The sequence below is a fragment of the Macrotis lagotis genome, chromosome 3, assembly GCF_037893015.1.
Source record: "Macrotis lagotis isolate mMagLag1 chromosome 3, bilby.v1.9.chrom.fasta, whole genome shotgun sequence".
Lineage (NCBI taxonomy): Eukaryota > Metazoa > Chordata > Mammalia > Peramelemorphia > Peramelidae > Macrotis > Macrotis lagotis.
In genome coordinates, this window is record NC_133660.1 from 200,613,385 (window position 1) to 200,629,051 (window position 15,667).

Sequence of the window (15,667 nt, forward strand, 5' to 3'; positions counted from 1 at the left end):
CAATTCTCAAGAGACATAAATCATATCAAATTTTAATTGACTTTTGCCACCCCCTCTTTTCAAGTATCCCCCCATGAGCACAGAATCCTCCTGAATCAACATTGATACCTTCCCACCCCCAAGTACACTCTCTGCAATTGTAGCCAAATCATCAAACAAAAGCAAAATCATTTTACAGTGTTTTCAGGTCCTTCTAAGTACACTGTCTTTCTCCATCTCTATAATACTTCAATCATAGCTCTATAACCCTCTCCAACCACAATATCCTCTCTGTGTTCCTTTTGTACTACAACTCTCCTTAAGTAAAATATCTAATAAAATAAGATAATTTCTTGATTAAATTATGTATGGACCCTCTAGGTACTGGGATGCTCTGAGGCTCTCTCTTAAGAACTTTAGAATTCATTACTTCAAGGTAGACATTGGCACAGGACCATGTTGATGGCATGCCCTCATCAAAGTGGGTGCTGTTCTCTATGAGCAAGGTAGAATTGAAGTGGCTTAAAGGATCTATGAGATATATAAGTTTAGAGTAATACCCCAGGTGTTCACATGGACTAGTGGTACCCAATCTGTGGTAGAGCATTCTGAGATCATATTGGTCTGAACAGTCACAATTAGTGACACTCTAATTTGTCTCAAACATAAAGCTTTCATTTTGATCTTCTTAGATATCGAGGGACAAGAATCAACCATACCTGTATCTTCTAAATACAATCCTCCAACTATATTCAACTCTTTAACCATCCTAAGATAAATACAATTCTCAAATGTTATAGGAGTTATCTTCCCTTGCAGGGGATACACACACACACACACACACACACACACACACACACACACACACACAAACACATATATATGAACTGTTTTAACTAGCATTTGTTCCCCTTTGCCTTTCCATTTTCCTTCCAACTCCTTTTCAGTCCTTTTTTTCAGTTCTTTTCTTATCAGAAAATTTTGGAAGTTGTCTTTTTGGTTAAAAAAAAGCCTTTGCAGTTGAATGAAAGAGAGGTAAATGAAGGGAGTGAGTGAGCCCTACTTTCACTGAATGTGGCTCAGAGAAGGAATAATATACACACTCAATTGAATATAGAGATTTATCTTACTTTAGAGGAAAATAGGAGAGGAAAGGCATAGGAGAAAGGAGATAGGGAGGAGAAGAGTGGTATAGGTGATAGAAGAGATGCAAGATAGTGGGATCTTTTGAGGAATGACAAGGTGAAAGGAGATAGAATAACTAGGGGTGAGGAGGAATAGTATGGGGGGAAATAGAGCTAGCAATAACAACTGTGGAAAACATATTGAAGAATTTCTTTGATGGACTTAAGATAAAGAATGCTACTCATCCCCAAAACAAGGTTAATGGTATCAGAATACAGATTGAAGCATATTTTGTCCCCACATTTTAATTTTCTTGAAGTTTCTCTTTCTTTGTGAGGAGGGAGGGTTATATTTACTTTTACTACATGGATATTGTAGTAATGTTTTTAATGGCTACAAAATTTTAACCTAAACCAAGTAACTTGCCTTCTCAGTGGGGGGAGTTGAATGGGAAGAATGGAGAGAATTTGGAACTCATGATTTTGGAAGTAAATGTTGAAACTTGCTTTTGCATGTAACTGAGGAAAAAAACTAAATAAAAAACTAAATAAAAAAAATAAAATAAATTTTAAAAAATCAAGAAAAAAAGATACATCTTTTCCCCTAACAGAATATGCTGAATTTTTCAGGGTAGTTAATTCTTTGTTGTAATCCAAGATCCTTTACCCCCCTAAATGTCATATTCCAGACATCAAATCCTTTAATGCTGAAGCTGATAAGTCCTGATTGTGCTTTCTTTGTATTAAAATTACTTCTTTTTGAATGCTTGCAGATTTTTCTCCTTTAGTTGAAAATGCTGAAATTTGGCTATGATAGTCCTTAGCATTTTTATCCTGGGGTCTCTTTCTGGTAGTATTGTGTGTATTTTTCCAAGGACTATTTTGTTTTCTTTATCTTGTATATTATGATAGTTTTCCATGATAATTTCCTAAAAGACATTTTCCAATTTTTTTTTTGGATCTAGGTTTTCTAGTAGACCAATAATCCATAGATGATCTCTTTTGTATCTATTTTCCAAGTCATTTATTTTGTTTTTTCATCCTTTTTATTTTGTTTGATGGAATCTCAGTGTCTCATAGAATCATTGGTTCTCTTTGTCCAAGGCTAATTTTTAGGGTTTTATTTTGTTCAGGTAGCTTTTTGTGTTTTCTTTTCCATTTGGCAAATTTTATCTTTTAATGAGTTGTTTTCCTTCTCCAGTTGGACAGTTGCATTTTTTGATGAATTATATTCTTTTTCTAGTTGGACATTTTTACTTTTAAAGGAGATGATTTCTTCAGTCAGTTTTTCATTATTCTCCTGCATGGCATCATTTTTCTTCTCTCTCTTTTCTATAGTTTTTAAAATCTTTTTTAAGATCTTTCATGAGCTTTTGGATTTGAGTCCAAATCATAATCTCCTTTGAGACTTCTCATGTAGGCAATTTGTCACTGAGGCAGTATTTTTATTATATATATTCTTTTAGATAGTTAAGTTCTGTTTGTGCAGTACAATGAGTACAGTCCCAAGTTCTTTGTGCTGGTGCTGGGATCTGGTTCCTGGCTTATGACTTTCCAAGGTGTCACCAGGCATTGTCTTTGCAGAGGTTTTTGATTTTTTTCTTCTTTATTTCCAGACTTTGTCTATGCCGTGGTTTGTTCCTCACCCAGTACCATCTGTTACCTTAGTGTTCCCAGGGCTCAGACTTTGTCTGGGATTGGGACCTTCCCTGTTGATCTGCTGTCAAGTTGCGAGCTCTTGGCCTGTACTATAACTAATAGTACTCTCTGGCTTTTCCACTTTCCAACCTGGACCCTACTTCCCCTTTCCCTCCAAAAAAAAAAAAAAGAACTTCACTGACAGTACTCCAAGATGTCTAGAGTTGAGAACTTGTTAGTCTTTTTGTTTTTGGTGGGATCTATAGCCTTATTGCCTGGGTAGAGGTTTCATTTAACATTATGTAGGAAGAAGCTCTGGGAGCATGCTAGCAAGCAACATCTTGGTGTACATCAATATTCATAATGTATATGTATTAATTGTTTTAAAATGCAATTTCTTATAAAACATTGATTTCAGGATCCCAGAAAGATTTGTGACACTCATTCACAATTTTCTGATTGATATTTTAATGCTCATTGTTTTTCTGGTATGTTTCCTATGAATTTGCAAGCTTTGCCTTCAATTATTGATTTAATTTTAATTTTGGATTCTAACCAGAAGTCTTGTCTGGCAATATTTTAAGAATTTTTGAAAGAAAAAAAGGAAGGAAGGAAACAAATATTTATTAAATATTATCTGTCAGACATTGTGTTATACACAAGTAATACAAATACTTGCCAAAAGTAATTTAATTCTTGTTCTCAGAAAACTTGCATTTGAATACAACATATAAAAGGAAGTTGAAAAAGACAGTCTAAGGTGTGATAGTCATAGAAGCATGGTTTTGAAATCCAAAGGAAGTCAGGAACAATCCAGGAAGAGAATGAAGACAGAATCATTTTGCCCCCTGAACAAAATGGAAGTTATTACAGGAAGCACTCACCAAGGGTGTGGACTAATCTTTCATAGTGAGTTGTAAAGATAGTTGGCTATTTGAAGGTCAGGAGGCAGTAGACCTTGAATGATTTTCCTGGATGAGATAACAGTAGAGAGGACATTTTTTTTAAAGCCCAGAGGAAATAAAGAATAGGTCTGGGAGGAGAATTTTACATTAGTTGGAATCAAATATCAATTTTAAATATTCAAGAATATCCCCAGGATATGAAATTGTTTAATGTGTTTTTTTCAGTAATGTCACATAGATTTATGTCATGTCCACATGAAATAATTTATGAGATATTTTTATTTGATAATCCTTAGTTTTATTTTTAGAGAGATAATACTGAATTTAATGCTGTGTATAACCATAGTGCTTAAACAACCTCCTCAATAAATAACATATTTCATAGCAACTGTTTTTAATATCATTGTTTTGGTGGCACGTTTTAAAAGGAAAAGCAGTAAAATATTCTCTCATTATCACTCTATTTGAGTCTCTTATTGTTATAGAGTTTAATGTTATTTGGATGATTATAATTTTTATTAATTATATAATCATTTGCAATATTAGATGGGTAATTCATTTTTAGTATTTGTGGATAATAGTGGGGAAAAAACATGGCTATATGACACATTAGTTTATATTTTAACCCCTCCCCATCAACCACTTTTCTCTTTAAAACTGTGGGATCCCATGAAAAAGGAAAGTTAAAACACAACTCACTGAGGGAGTAAAACCAGCAGATGGGAATTATTTAGGTAGGATAAGGAACATATATTTTTCTTCCCAAGTCATACTATTATAAATTTTCACCCCCTAGCTTCTCAATAGTTTCCTACTTTACCACTTCCATTGCTTAATCTCATTTCCTTCACTACTAATTAGCTGGCTATAAGTGGCTTTCAGCATGAAATATTTCATATTAACAACTCAACATCAGATGAAAATGGCAAGTCAAAGGGTTGGAATGTACTACCAGGTGTTCTGCAAAGAACATAAGAGGTTTTATAGGAAACCCACAAAATTCCTCAATACCCTGCAAAACACTATCAGAATGTAATGAATTTATGCCAAGGATTCTATAAATACCACACTATAAGAGACTTTCTCTGATAAAGTATATTAGGGACATATTCATGCCACAGGATGTTGACATTTGAATGGTAGCCACAATTAAAAGTGGAGTTTAGCACCTCATTAAGATAAATTGAGGAAATTCACACCTTTCTCCTGGTGCTAATACAAGTCTTTCAGGATGTGAACTCAGAAGGATGAAATTGATATTGCTGTTAAAGTTGAATTTCTTTTTTTGAATGTTTTTATTTTTTAAAAATTATATGCAAAGATAGCTGAAGCATTCATATTTTCATTAGCTCTTGAATTCTATATTTTTTTCTGTCTTTCTCCACTCTCCTACCTCTCTCCATGACAGCAATTTGGGATAGGCTCCACATGAACAATCATGTTTCAATTTCCATATTGGTAAAGTTGTGAAAGAAGAATTAGAACTAAAGGGAATAAAATGAAAAAGAAAAACAAACAAACCATAAAATAAGTTTTAAACAGTGAAGCCAAAAAATAAGCTTTTATCTACATTCAGAATCCAAACAATTTTTTCAAGATGAAAATGAGATTTTCTATCACAAATCTTTTAGAATGGTCCTTGATCACTGAACTGCAGAGAGGAGCTAAGTCTTTCATAGGTGATCATCACACAATTTTGAAGTTAATGTGGACTGCTCACTTTATTCAGCTCAGTTCATACTGGGTTTTCTTAGTCCACCCACTTGTGATTTCTTTGAAAGTTGATTTTCTATTAGAAATGTAACTGAAAATAATGAATTTAAAGAATCAAACTTCACAAATGTTAAGACAAACTCAAAGACCAGAGTGTAAAGTACTGGTTAGTCCCTGTAGGAATCATCTAGGGGGAAGTTAGGTGGCAGCTAGGTGGCACAGTGGATAGAGCACGAGTCAGGAGTACCTGAGTTCAAATCTAACATCAGATACTTAATAATTGCCTAGTTACATGACCTTGGGCAAGTCACTGAACTCCATTGCCTTAAAAACAAATAAAGAATCATCTCTTTTGGAATTGGGTGGATTTCTTTGCCCATGTTCAAAAGCTGGTAAGAGATCTTACAATGGAAGTCTTTGAAAGTAAGAATGAAAGCATAATAACCATAAAGAGGAGATAACAAAAACTTCCTCTTTGTATTGCTTAGGTTAGAACTTGCTTATTCAAGGAGGAGAAAATTTAGATAGAGAAAATAGTATGGGTAAAGATATTCAAACTCCTATATTGAAATAATATAAAATACCCAAGGCCACATAGCTAGGTAAATTATTAAATATCTGAGGTCACATTTGAACTCAGGTCCTCCTGACTACAGGGCTGATGCTCTATCCCACTTTGCCACCAAGCTGCCACAACATTCTTTTTTTTTTCTGACATTCTATTTTTTAATTTAATATTTATTCTTCTTTTGTACAAATAATTTTTTTACATTAGTACAATAATCTTGTTTAAGAGTAAATGAAATACCCCTCCCCCCATAAATATAGACTTGATTGAGCGATAAACTAAAGGGGAGAGAAAATATTAAAATAAAAAAATAGTAATAATTGTAGGTATGGCCAGGTGGCACAATGGACGGAGCCACCAGCAGCCAAGCCCACATTCGGGCCCATACACCCAAAAATCACCCAGCCATGTGACATGCAAGTCACCCAAACCCCACTGCCCTGCAAAAACCAAAAAAAAAAAAAAAAAAGTAAAAAAAGGCCTAAAACAAAATAAAATACTAATAATAGTAGGGGTGGCTGGGTGGTGGACAGAGCATTGGCCCTTGAGCCAGGAGCACCTAGGTCCAAATCCGGCCTCAGACACCCAAGCATCACCCTGCTATGTAGCCCCAGGCAGGCCAACCAGCCCCATTTGCTCTGTACCCCCCCCAAAAATAATAATAATAAAAAATGTGCTTGAGTCTTTGTTCCAACACCACCAACTCTGTCATGGGTGGATCACATTCTTTATAATAAGTTCATCGCAAAAGTTACTTCTATATTTTTCCACCATTGCCATTGCTGATCGCAACTCACTCCTTTCGTATTTCTCCACTATCATGTACTATATTTTCTCTCTCCTTTCACTCTGACTCTGCTGTAGGGTAGCTGAGTGGCGCAGCAGAGAAAGATCCCTGGCCCTGGGGCCAAGAGGCCCCGAGGCCCCATACCACCCCTTAGGCCCAGCATCCACCTGGCCCTATGGTTCCAGACAGGCCATCCAATCCCAGCCCCTTGCAAGAAGTAAAAAAGAAAATGTGTTATATCTGACCACTCAACTGCCATGGTCCATCCTCTCCTCCATCGTTCACATCCCCACCCCTTCCCCTTGTCCCCCTCTCTCCTTCTTACTCCAGACGCCTATACCCCATTGAGTATATATGCTGTTTCCTCTCCTAGCCACCTCTAATGAGAGTGAAGATTCCCTCTTTCCCCCTTGCCTTCCCCACTTCCAAATCATTGAAATAGCTCATTGTAATAAAGAAAAATCTTATTATATAAAATATCTTGGCCTATTCCCCCCTCTTCTTTTTCTTTCTCCCATTACATTTCCCTTTTTTTCTATTGACTCCATTTTTACACCATATTTTATCTTCAAATTCAGCTTTCTCCTGTACTTCATCTATAGAATCTCCTTCTACCTGTTCTGTTAATTGAGAAGGCTCATATGAGTACCATCAGTGTCATTTTTCTATGCAGGAATACATGCAGTTCATCATCAAGCCCCTCATATTTTCCCCTTCTCCTCTAATCTCTATGCTTCACCTGAGTCCTGTATCTGAAGATCAAACCTTCTGTTCAGCTCTGGCCATTCCAACAGGAACATTTGAAATTCCCTTGGTTAATTGAAAGTCCATCTTTTTCCCTGAAAGAGGGCATTCAGCCTTACTAGGTAGTTGATGCTTGGCTGCATTCTAAGCTCTTTTGCATTCCGGTATATTATATTCCAAGCCCTATGAGCTTCCAATGTAGTTGCTGCTAAGTCATATGTGATCCTGACTGCAGCTCCACAATATTTGAACTGTGTCCTTCTGGATACTTGTAATATTCTCTCTTTGACTTGGGAATTCTGGAAGTTGGCTATAATATTCCTAGGGGTTGGGTTTTGGGGATCTCTTTCTTGGGGGGGATCAGTGGATTCTCTCCATTTCTATTTTGCCCTCTGCTTCTAGAATATCAGGGTAATTTTCATCAATTCCTATGGTAGTAAAATAATATTCCATCACAATTATATACAAGTACTTGTTTAATCATTTCTTGATTGATGGACATCCCCTCCATTGTCAAATCTTACTACTCCAAAAAGAGTTGTGTCATGTTTTTATACATATAAGTGTTTTGCTTTTTTTTTCCCAATGTCTTTGGGCTATAGATGCAGTAGTGGTACTTTATGGCCAAAGGGTTTGCATTATTTTATAATTCTTTGGCTATAATTCCAAACTACACAATGTTTGAATCTTTATTCTACTTCTGACTACTCTATGTACAACAGTTCCTTAGTGTCTCAAATTTTTCCATATCTCCTTCAATATTTATTATTTTCCTTTTCTATCATAGTAACCAATCTGATAGTCTTCTTTCAATATGTATTTCTCTTATCAATAGAGATTTGAAGCATGTTTATACAACTTTTTATTTTTATTGAGATTTTATTTTTCCAAATGCATGTGATGAAAATTTTTCGACATTCATCCATATTCATTTGTAAATTTTAAGTTACAAAACCTCCTTCTATTCTTCCTTCCCACTTCCACCCACAACCCTTTCAGTAGTGAACAATCAAGTTAATATTGTACATACATATTCCTATTAAACATGTATGAGGAATTAGGATTAAGGGAAATAAATAACATAAGAGTTATTTTTTTGGTCTTTTTTTTAGGTTTTTTTGCAAGGCACACAGGGTTAAGTGGCTTGCCCAAGGCCACACAGCTAGGTAATTATTAAGTGTCTGAGACTAGATTTGAACCCAGGTACTCCTGATTCCAGGGCTGGTGCTTTATGCACTACGCCACCTAGCCGCCCCAAGAGTTATTTTTTAAGAAGTGAATGTGTAGATTTCATTAGATTTTGGAGATTTTGGGGGGAGTGGGGGGGTTGCTTTGATTTTATCCTCTGGATGGGAATAACATTTTCCAGAGTCTCATAGGTCTGTCCCAGTGCTCTGAACTGCTGAGAGCAGCTGCATCCATCAGGGCTCATCATCTCACAATGCTGTTTTTTAAAAATGTTATTTAAGGCAATGGGATTAAGTGATTTAGCTAAAATCAAATGGCTAGGTAATTATTAAGTGTCTGATATTGGATTTGAACTCAGGTTCTCCTCATTCCAAGGGCAGGGCTCTAATCACTGCGCCACCTCACTGGCCCAAAAGGCACTGATGTTTCTAATGTGTACATTGTTCTCTTGGTTCTAATCCATTTGCTCAGCATCAGATCCTTTAGTTCATCCCATTCTTCTATAGAGTCTGTCCATTTATGATTTCTTATAGAACAATGGCATTCCATAATATTCATATGCCATAATTTGTTTACTCATTCCTCAATTGATGGATATCCCCTCAATTCCCAACTCTTTGCCACTACAAAATGAGCTTCTATGAATATTTTGAAACATGTGGGACATTTTTCATTTTTTGTGATTTTTTCTGGATAGAGGTCTAGAATTTGAAGAGCTGAGTCAAAGGGTATGAACAGTTTTGTGGCTCTTTGGGCATAATTCCACATTGCTCTCCAGAAAGCTTGGATCCATTCACAACTCCAACAATGCATTAATGTCCCATTCCTCCACAACCTCTCCAACATTGATAATTTTCACTTTTCTGAATTCTTAACCAATTTGATAAGTGTGAGGAGATATTTCATAATTGTTTGAATTTGCATTTCTCTAATCAATAATGATTTGGAGTATTTTTTTTTCAAATGAATATATGTAGCTTTATTTTCTTCATTTTAAGACTTTGTATTCATATTCTTTGACCATTTATCATTTGAGGAATGACTTGGAAGTTTATAAATTTGAAGCAGTTATCCATATATTTTAGAGATGAGAACTCTATCAAAACTCCTGGTTGTGAAGCTTGTTTCCCATCTTTCTTGCTTTCTTTCTAATTTTGATAGCATTTATTTTATTAGTGCAAAAATTTTTAAAATTTAATACAGAGAAAATTCATTCATTTTGCAGTTTATAATGTACTGTATTTCTTATTTGGTCATAAATTTTTCCCTTTCCATAGATTTTGTAGATAGAGAATATTTCTTGGTCTATCAATTTATCTATGTTTTTACAATTTGTGTCTAAATCCTGTACCCATTCTGACCTTATTTTGGTATAGAGTGTGAGATGTGCATCTATGCCTAGTTTTAGTCATACTATTTTCATTTTCCTCACCAATTTTTGTCAGATAGTGAGTTCTTCTCCCAGAAACCAAAGTCTTTGGGATTGTCAAACAATAGGTTACTATCATCATTTACTACTGGTTTTTTTGAATTTATCCTAATCCACTGATCCATTACTCTATTTCTTAACCAGTACCAGGCAGTTTTGATGACTGCTGCTTTAGTGTATTGTTTAGAACTTCCTTTACATTTTTTTTATCAGTCACCTTGTTATTATTGACCTTTTGTTGTTCCAGATGAATTTTGTTACTATTTTTTCTAGCTCAGTAAAATAATTATTTGATAGTTTGATTGGTATGGCATTGGATAAGTAATTGAATTTAGGAAGAATTGTCATTTTCATTACATAAGTTCAACCTTGCCATGAGCAATTTAGCCAATTATTTAGATCTGACTTTATTTAGGTGAGATGTTTATAGAAGTATTGATATATTTAATTACTCTAACAGAGATCAGTCACAAATGATCTGTTGGAATATTTGGAGTTGGCTCTGAATTTTCACATGCCAAGTTTCATTTGTATGTCTATGATTGTTATTATTTTATACTCGTGAGTTATAGCATCCCCCTTGATGTGGGAAAACTATACTGTACAATCCTAAGTCATTGCCTCCCATGTTTCACAATTGACACTAAGATTTTTCAGAGAGATCTTGAAAGTATCCTTGTACTGTTTCTTCAACAACTGTGTGAACACTCCTTGTATGAGTTCTTCATAAAATAATCTTCTGGGTAGGCATGTGTGTAGCATTCAAGTTACATGATCAGTCCATACAAATTGTGCTCTCTGAAGTACAACTTGAATGGTTGGGAATTCAACTCAAGAGAGTACCTTACTGTTCAATAATATATCTTGCCCAGGTATTCAATATTTTCCCATGATAATTCAAATGGAAGTGGTTCAGTTTGGGAGCATTTGAGAAGATACAACGAGGTGAGAATTTGAACTGGAGCTTGAACAATAAATAAACTTCGCTTAGATATGGCAAGTATGACAGATTGGGACAACAGTATTGAAAAAGTACAAAGAAAGGAATCAGTATGATTTACTAAGACAACAACAAAGAAACATCTGTAACAGAAAGCTTTGTAAAGCCTTCTTTTTATTCTATATTAGTGATCCTGTCATGTTCTGTGGATTTATCCCAATACATGTATTCATTAATACATACATGCACACACACATATAAATATACATGATTCCCCTCTCATTTTCTCAATTTCCCAACATCCACACCTTTTTCCACTTCTTATTTCCACTCATTGTATATATCTAAAAGGTTGCAGAACTTGACATTTCCAATTTTTTCCAAGTTCCCTTCTCCCTTCTCTATACTCAATAATCCATTGAAAGCAATCTTCTTCCTTATCCATACAAAGGATACTCTATTTCCTTTCTCTGATCCTTTAGTCTCCTATATATTGTCTCTTCATCGTTGCCTTTTTATGCCCTTAATGTCTTTCAAGATTCAGCTAAAATATCTTACTATTGAATAGGCATTTTGAGTCCCTTTAGCCATTAAGAACATCTCATCTAATGTCACCTTCCTTCTATCCATGTATGTACCTATTTAATTACATTTATTTGTGGCCCTCAGTATATAAACTCCTTCAATGAAGAGACTGTTTTTATATTTTTGACATTCATTTTTTATGCTCAAGTCTTATAGCAGACTATCTGGCACACACTAAATGCCTAATTAATTCTTATTAATTGATTGATTTAAAGGAAATCAACTTAATCTTATAGCATCAAATATAGAAATATATTTAGAAAGCTTGTCCAAATTTGAAGTGTTACACAAGTGCGAGTTGTTTATATGTGAGAAGCTAGGCTTGTGGACAGCTTTGGTGGGAAAAATATATCTTTAAATAAGATAAATTTAGAGGGAAAAAAGAAAGAAAACTCTTTAGTGACAGGATACCATTTTCTGCCTCAGAATTTTTAGATTGCTTCTATAAAAGGAAAGTGTACACACATACACAGATATATCTTTGTATATATAATTACATGGTAGAAATAGACACATTTTGGGAAATGAAAATTAAATAATCTATTGTATATTTTTAAATCTCTCTACATGTTTAAATAATTGAATTTTAGATATGTGTACTTAGATATGTATTTCAACATAATTTTTTATAAGTGGAATACCCATCCTTATATGTGTGTAACTGATATACATACTATTTAGATATTCATTTATATATATGCATTAAAATAAGCTATACACATTATATAATTTTCATGTCTAAATATGTATATATGTATAAATATATATCTATATATGTTTATGTTTATGAATCTCTGGAAATATTCCACTTATGGAAACCAAGGCTAAAAGGAGAACCAAACATCATGTGCCCACTTTATAGTCTTTTTTTTGTTAGTCTCTCTTTGTCTCTCTCTTTCCCCCACACCATACAACGAACACGCACATGGACTCATAGCTAACAGATTTTAAAAGTTTAAAATTACCAGCAAAACCTTAAGATAATCTATATATCTAATTTATATATGTAGATAAATAATATCTGTCTAAAATTTATATCATATACATATATATTTATTTTTGTTACACACCAGAACAGGAACTTGCGGGATGATAAACAATGTTTTCAAGTGATATGAAGTGAATTGAACCTGTATCCTGACAATCTTAGTAAAACTTGAAAAACAAATTGTGAAATCTTAGTATCATTGAACATTCTTGTATCATCCTGCCTCATGTTGCTACCCTCTTATGAATTCCTCCTCCATTATACCTAATTAAAATCTGCGAAGATTTTAAAGGTTAGTTCAAGTCCTGCCAACTATACAGAGTACTCCCTGACTTTCCCATGAACTATTGCTCTTTCCTTTCTGCTATTATTTCTATTAAAAATTTCAGTGCTCTATTAGTATCACCTTACTGTTTCAAGTTTTCATATTATATGGTCTCTATAACTTATTGTTAAGTCCTTGTGCACAGGGACCATGTCTAATACTACTTTTGTATAACTATAGTAACATACACATTAAAAGCAAATAGTCATAAGTGTTTTGTAAGTAAATGCTTATTGGTTAGTTTGTCCATTATGTCAAAAATAAATGAAAGAATTAAAACCAGTAATCATCACTCTTAATTTTTCCATTTAATCTGAATTTTCATTATAAGCAGATTTATTTCACAAACTTATTTCTCTAAAATTCAGCAACAACAGTGACTCACCAGTTTTTAAAAATATAAAAAGAACTCAAAGAATTTTTCTAGCAAAGTATCTGATACTAATTCTTTCAAAGAAAAAATTGAAAGGGATGAACTAGATGAATTCAGAACAGGTTGAATGGACATATTCAGTCAGTTGTTTAATGTTATCTTCTCAAATTCTGTAGTAGAAAATTTAAGGCCATTTTTGGGTCTCTGCTATTTAAAATTGTCTTCTGGTAATTTAGATAGGCATTCTCATTAAATTTATATTTGGAGAAAAGTTGAGAAAAGGAGTTAACATGTCAATCTGATGGAAACCATCTTGATAACTGAATGATACTTTAAAATCTTAAATTTAAAGTCTTACTCTTGGATTCAAATAATTAAACTCACAATTTCAAAATGAGTAAAGCAGTTTTTGCATAGGATCTTATCCAATGTCATACTATTTAGTATTTAAGAATGACATTGATAAACTAAATAGGAAGGCAAATGAGATGATGAAGGGCCTTTTGTCTATATAATATAAGTTGAAGGAAAAAGAATATTTAGCTTGGAGAAGAATAAACTAGGGAAGCAAGGTAAATTATGAACTATCAAGTGAAAGATTAGACTTTGATCATCCAAACTGGCAAAAGCAGAATGATTCAAAATTGCAAAGAGTCAAATTTAGTGAATTTGAGGGAAAACTTCCTATCAAGTGGAGTGTTCAAAAAGTATATTGCCTGTTTAAGAGATAGGGTTTCCCCTCTACTTGCATGTCTTCAAGCTCCTGAAGTGTATACTAAAGTTGCTACAGTTAGAGTTCATTTCTGGATCTTAAATTCATTATGGCAGGGTACTGGGAAAAGTTTTCAATTAGTAATAATCATGCCTTAAATAAACCTCATTGCTACTATACTGCCACTGCATAAAGCAATCACATCATCATCATCATCAACATCAGTTGGATCTTGGGACTGAGCTGCTGGTCCGCCACAAGGTAATGCCAGTCCTGACCTCTCAGCACCTATTGGATGCTCTTAATTGATTGTCTCCCAGGGCCCAAAACACTTACTTTGAAAAAAACTAAAATTTTCAAAGCAGACCCAAATACCCTGGATACCCCAACTAGTTACAATGGAATAGGACCTTACTTCTATTTTATTGGTTTTTGAACTGGGGCCATGATTAAGAGGGGAAGCCAGGGACATTTGCATTGTGTAGCTAGAGGTGACATTCTTAGAGCAGAGTAAAAATATTTGCCAAGAATGTTTTCATTAATGAAAGTTGGAGGTTCAAAGACAATCAAATACCATTGTCATTCTGACTATAAACGATGCTAACTAGTTATCTGGCAGCATAATTCCCATGACCCACTGGGCAGCTTCTGGGAAACCAAAGTCTTTGGATTCCATGGAGATTATGGGTGAAGCTCTGAGAGGAAAGACTATACTAATGACTGGTTCATGGATTGAAATAGGTTTGGATTAATCAAGTTGTTGACAAATTGTCACCAGATATCATTTTCTAGCACTCTGTCGAACAGGACTGGAACTACGGGATGTCTTACTGAAACAGGAGGATAAAAATCATTCTCAAAGGCCAAGAACTACCACAGCATCCAGACCATCATCAGAAATCCCGTTTCTTATTAAATCAGGTCATGGGGTGAAATGGTTCCAGAAAAGTCAAGTGAGAAGAATTCCTGTCTTTGCACAATGTATCTCTCATAATAATGAGTAGTAGTAGTAGTAGTAGTAGTAGTAGTAATGATATGCAAGTCATGCCACCACTAATGTGGTTTTGGGCAGTATTATTATGTCTTCAAGCAGAAGCTGGATGAAACCTTATCAGGTATATTTCAGTGGGGATTTCTTTCTCCAACACCTTGGACTTGATGACTCAAGGTTTGCAAACTCTCAAATTTTATGATTATGTAAATAATTAATAGTATGTAGGGAAGTTTAGACTATTATGTAGAAATGATAAATTCTTCTCAGGATATTCTAAGTTAGGATATTAAATTGCAGCTATTTAGAAAACGATTAGTAATTTGCTTCTATAACTTGTTCAAAAGATTGAAACTTGATATGTAGATTTGAGTTTCATTACAAAGAGGTAACAGTTGATGATATGGGAATGGATGATTGTCAAAAAACTGAGTAGAGAAGATGGTCAATGCAACCTGAGCAAACAATGATAATAGGCTGCAAGAAAGAGCCATAAAAAAGAGATAGAGCAAGAGAGGATAGAAGAGTAGACAGGAATAAGAAATGATCTATATCTTTAAAACTTCTGGGAAATAGTTTGTTTTTTACTGAATAAAATCATTAGGTGATTTTCAAGAAATGTAGCCTTTGCTTCCTTTTATATGTCTAATGCTTAACACAATGCCTAGCAAATAATAG

General features: G+C 34.3%; 1 pseudogene; it reads right to left on the reverse strand.

Moving 5' to 3' along the window:
* Positions 1 to 14,082: 14,082 nt before the first annotated feature.
* On the reverse strand, positions 14,083 to 14,195 carry LOC141519736 (U4 spliceosomal RNA; annotated as a pseudogene).
* Positions 14,196 to 15,667: the final 1,472 nt, after the last annotated feature.